Genomic DNA, 5,623 nt, shown 5'->3' on the forward strand with positions numbered 1-5,623 from the left:
CGCAATCTTGCCCAGCAAAAATTCATGGCCATTTTGGGCAGCTTGTGGAGCCGCCGGCGCCGTTTTCTTTTATCTTTTATAAAAAAAATATTGTTTACATTTATCATTACTTTGATAATAAAATGCACAAGATCGTATTTACATATCTTGGATAACTTTAATTAATTTAAATAATTGTCGATTATGGCCCTCGGGAATTTAAAAGCCCTCGTTCTTCGGGCTTTAAACATTCCCTCACGCCATAATCTCCTGATTATACCCTTAATACATAAATAACTATTTTGCGCGATTGTACTCTATTTGGTTGTTTACCACGTCTGTTTCCAAGATGGTAAGCTCTGTTTACTCGTTGCTAACGATAAACTCGATGGTAAGTAATTTTTGGTGTTCTAGAACGGTAAGTAAAGTTTATTCAAAATTAATCGATTATTATAATAATTTTTATGTAGACAGGAGTTGAAGACAAGATGTGGGGGCACTTTCTGAAAACTCATAAAGCTCTTGTAGTCGGCTTTCCTTGGCGCTGCAATGAAATAGCATTAGCAAACTTGCCGCGACATTGGCATTGTCAAAATTTTCATACCCCGCATTTTCCTTGTCTTCTTGATTAGGTACACGTTGAGGTTGTTGGTTTCGAAAATAATTCTTCATTTATGTAGACAGAAGTTGAAGACAAGATGTTAGCACTTTCTGGAAACTCACACGGCTCTTGTAGTCGGCCTACCTTGCCGCTGCAATGAAACAATTTTAGTAACAGACTTGCCGCGACATTAGAATTGTCAAAATGTTCATACCCCGGATTTTCCTTGTCTTCTTGATTTCATATTGAGTTCGCTGGTTTCGAAAATTCTTGATTTAAGTAGACAGAAGTTGAAGACAAGATGTTAGCACTTTCTGGAAACTCCCACGGCTCTTGTGGTCGGCATTCCTTGCCGCTGCAATGAAATAATATTGGCGAACTTGCCGCGACATTAGTATTATCAAAATTTTCATACCACAAATTTTCCTTGTCTTCTTAATTACACGTTGAGGTCGTTAGTTTCAAAAATTCTTTATTTGTGACGCACCCCACATTCAAAGTTTCTTCTAATATCCACTTCGTTTTCGGAATCACTAATATCACTCATTTTACTGCTTGTTTTTCAACACAACTGGCGATATTTGCGCACAAAAACTGCAATGGCGGTAGTTGTTTGCAGATTGCCTTAGAAACGCGATACAAAAATCGACATTATGGCAACACGATGTGAAGGGCGTCGTATCGCATTGCATTCTAGTTAGGAATGTTTTGTAATAAAGATTCAATCGCGCAAAAAATCTCATAAGCATGACGAACGTTAATGACAATGTACGGATCTCAGACAATATTGGAGTCGTCGCAAGCTCCTCCTCCAAACAATTGTCTTCGATCCGTACATTGTCATTACCGTTCTTTATACTTAATATACTATTTTGAACTCTCTAACTTCAAAATGACATTTCGCAAACGCAACAGTTAACCGCGAACATAGATTTCGCGCACCAGTGCTTCAAAATCATCCAAAAAGCATTGGCCTTTTTGACCATTCTGAAAATAATTTGATAATATTAAAATCTGGTTTACAAAACGTCATTTCCCCAATTTGGATGTTGAAAATGTCGAAAGAATGAAAATAAATCGCTATTATTTGGGCAAGGGCCATCTATTCACTAAATTGGAAACTATTGGGTAATAATTTTAAAATGCTAATGTTCGTTTCAAAAAATATTGTACACACCTCGATGCGCGAAGACGTATTCGGCACATTCGCGCAAATGAAGCACTCACTCCTTCGTCGCTTGTGCCTCAAATAATGCGCTCATGTGCGAAAAATGTCTTCTCACACTAGCTTCGTAAATAACTATTTCTTCACTGTTTTTACAATGAAAATAGGATATTAAAGAACGAGTTTTATAAGGGTTGATTTGGCGCACGAGTCCCAAGTGTAGTAAACGAGCCGTAGGGGAGTTTTCTATGTGACGAGTGCACCAATGCCCTTATAAATATAATTGCATAAATATAATTGCTGATTTTCATTTTTCCTAACTAGGTAGGAAAAGTAGTACTTTTCCTAACCGAAATGAATGTGGAAATGTAACAGTTTTCGATACCGAATTAGAAAAAAAAATTACAGATCCAAATTAACTAATGAGCATTTGAAGTCGTTGCTGATAATTTTCATTTGTAAAGTTGATCCACAACTGCATACAATTGTCAGTGTAAATTTTACAATGTAAATCAAAATAAACTATAGATGGCCAGATCCTGCGCGCTGGCGCGGGCCGGATTGGTGGTGCTCGCGGGCCGGTATTAGCCCGCGGGCCGTAGTTTGGACACCATTTGTATTTATTTAACAGCCTTATTCAACAGTTGATGATTTTTAAATATTAGCATAGATAATAATTTAATTCATGTATAAAAAATCCCATAAGCCGCGATGCATTTGTCACTTTGACATCGGATAAAGTTAGCCCTAACTTTGCATCTGGATAAAATGTGCTTAAACTTCCATGGCAAACTTTTTCGAACCTGATTATTGTTTGTTGTTATGATAACGAACCAACAATCTTAAACATTGACACAGCTTGTAATAAATTGAAGTGCAAAATGGCCAATTCAATTTTTCATAATTACCTACCTATTATTATTATTCATTGAATTATCTCATCGAATTACGCTCGAGGTTTTTTTCGTCCAGGATAAAATTTCATTTTTTAAAATCTGCTTTGATTTCTTTTTGGTAAATTGACTCCACAAACCAAATTGTCGTCAATTTACCAAGCAACCAAATTATCGTAAAAAAAATCAATTTTATCCGGACAAAAAAAAACCTCTCGTGTAATTACAGTCGACAATTGTTTCGTTGTTAAGGTAGCGCAGTCATTTGTTTCAATATAAACATTAAAAATTTAGCACTATCGCCATTATGGAGTACTATTAGGAGCATAAAAAGTGGGACATCAAATTTCTGTTAGTTTTGAAAAATTCGTTGTAGCTCAAGCTTCATTGTCATTTTTTTGACACTATTTTAGCTGACAGTTTAAAAATTTATTTTAGATAGGTAGACTTTGCATTAAATAAATATTCACTACGTGCTTACTTACTTACTTACAATCATTCTCTACAACCTACAATACTTAATGACAACGTCAATCAATTCAAAGTAGGGTTATTTCACATTAAAAGTCAAGACAATGACGTTGATGTCCCACTTTTTTTTGCCTGCAATAGTACCATTCAGATTTCGCTTTTGAGATTTGACATATGTAGTTTAAAAAATAATCACGCCGAATTACATTCGTGATGGTAATTTTTTTGATAATTTTAAATAGATTAGCACTCATCTTTGTAGCTATTAAGCAATCCCACTCGTAGACTTCGTCCACTCGTGAGATTTCTATAGCAACAAAGATTCATGGATCTAGTTAAAATTATCAAAAAATTACCATCACTTATGTAATTACTGTTGAAAAAAAATTCAAAGTGTACTGCAACAAATTTGTCTAAGTAAAAATGAAATTTTTTACATTGTGTTGACATTGGACATAATCCAGCAGAGAAAAAATTTAATTTGTAACAATCCCAGGAAATTTAAAATGACATTAACAACCCAAATGTATTTATTTATTATTACTCCCGACTCTACATACGTCAGTTTGACATTTTTTTTAATTTATTAAGGAATTAAAAGTTTCATTGCGATTAAATTTTGCTTCGCATAATAAGCATTTCTTCTGAGAAGTTAGAACTTTGTCTTTATAATGGATATGTACATATCTTGTAACATATTACCCAACGAATAAACTGAATTAAAAAGATTGCTAACTGCGGCAAAGTGGGGTTCTTTTTTTGCACGAAAACGAAGATATAATCTGACTAATGTGGTACCTTCAACTGTAAATTAACATACAGGAAAGAAATAAACAAGAAACTACTCAGAAAAGATATCTGTCAAATATCTACGAGGGTGGTCCCTTAATGAATTTATTTGTTCCGCACTTGTAAACATCAATTTATCAACGTACTCTATTCACCTTGAAAATGTTTCTTTACTGGCTAGCCAGTAAAATTTTACACCCGTGCTCGTATGAGTGACGTGCGTTTCCAAAGTAATAGGTGTAAAGCTCATACGATTTTTTTTTCAAATATCGGAATTTTTAATAGTTTGTATGACTATTTACAAGTGAGGAACAAATAAAATATTCAACAATACACGCAAGGTAACTGGTTTTACTGGCTCCAGAAGGTCTCGTCTACGACTCGCCAGTCATATCTTTCCGTCCTCCAGTAAAAACCCTTTTATCTAATCCCGTGGGATAAATGACACTTATCCCACTCATTTGAGTGGAATAAGGAACTTCATTACCGGACGCATTTCATTACTCCACTCAATGGGATAAGTGAGCTTCATTACCCCACTCAGTGGGATAAGTAAGTTATTATTCCACCGAGTGGTGTAATGAAACTGGCGGAAATAAATAAGATTTACCTTTTTTTTTAAATTCGGGGCGGTCTTAGATAAAATTTTGTACATAACACGTGGGCTAAAGCATATTACAGGAAACTCGTGTGATTACAGATGAACTCGGGCTAACGCCCTCGTCATCTGCAATCTTCACACTCGAGTCCTGTAAAAACTATCCCACCTCCACCCGGCGGCACGGCAATTTTGCCGGAGTACATACACTATTACGGATATTACTATCAAGTAATAGTGCAGTGCTTATCAACATAATTACCGGCGTCTCGCCTCCGCATTTTGACTTTGTTGTGTATTATGTTCTGTGTCAATGTTAAGGAACTTCCTCACGATGTGACATGAGTATAATAATATACCTTTTTGAATTTCAACTACCAATGTGTTATCTAAATCCAGAATTTTTAAATTTTTAAAAAGAGATTGCGGTACTATTCCCGTTGCTGAAATTACAAGTGGTAAAATCGAATTTTTTTCTAAACACCAAAGATTTCTCATAGCAACGGACAGCTCTAAATATTTATTAATTTTTGTGTTATATGTCTGTGTTATATTATGTGAATTTGGAACAGCTATATCTAAAAGATATGCTTGCTTTTGTTGTTTATTTAAAATTATAATGTCTGGTCTGTTATGCTTAATACGAATGTCAGTTAAAATTGTTCTATCAAAATATAACTTGTAATATTGCTTTTATCCCACTAATTGTGTAAATAACTATTACCATGCTGGTAATGTTATAGTTATTTATTTCCACCTTCTAAGTAAATGACAGTTTACCGACATTTGTGGTAACTAAGTAAATGAGTAGTTAGGGGTACAGCCCTGTAATATTTTACAGGATCGTAGAAGAGACCTGTTATATTTTACGATGTTCTTCAAAAATAATTAATCAAAACTAATTAAATAATTTTTGAAAAAGTTTATTATATACACAAACAAATTTAACTATCAATTGTTGCAATTACATACGTTATTAATACATTTGGATCCGTTTTCCCAATTCATTTTCATATCGCTTTTTAGATCGAATCAGTAGAGAACGGAACTTGCGACGTTGGTACCGGGTGTCCCATCACTTGTGTCCCGTAGGAAAATGACTTTAAAACTAAATTATATTTATATGA

At 34.4% G+C, this 5,623-nt stretch overlaps 1 long non-coding RNA gene across 2 annotated transcripts; it reads right to left on the reverse strand.

Moving 5' to 3' along the window:
• Positions 1-274: 274 nt before the first annotated feature.
• On the reverse strand, positions 275-1,429 carry LOC138126798 (uncharacterized). 2 transcript variants are annotated; one of them, XR_011157964.1, is made up of 3 exons: positions 996-1,429; positions 795-935; positions 275-731 (listed from the first exon to the last, which is right to left on the reverse strand). It is a non-coding gene; the product is annotated as an uncharacterized lncRNA (long non-coding RNA). The 2 variants fall into 2 exon arrangements; XR_011157963.1 differs by having other exon boundaries at positions 275-523; positions 584-935.
• Positions 1,430-5,623: the final 4,194 nt, after the last annotated feature.

This window comes from Tenebrio molitor, chromosome 3 (genome assembly GCF_963966145.1).
Source record: "Tenebrio molitor chromosome 3, icTenMoli1.1, whole genome shotgun sequence".
In the NCBI taxonomy this organism is placed as follows: domain Eukaryota; kingdom Metazoa; phylum Arthropoda; class Insecta; order Coleoptera; family Tenebrionidae; genus Tenebrio; species Tenebrio molitor.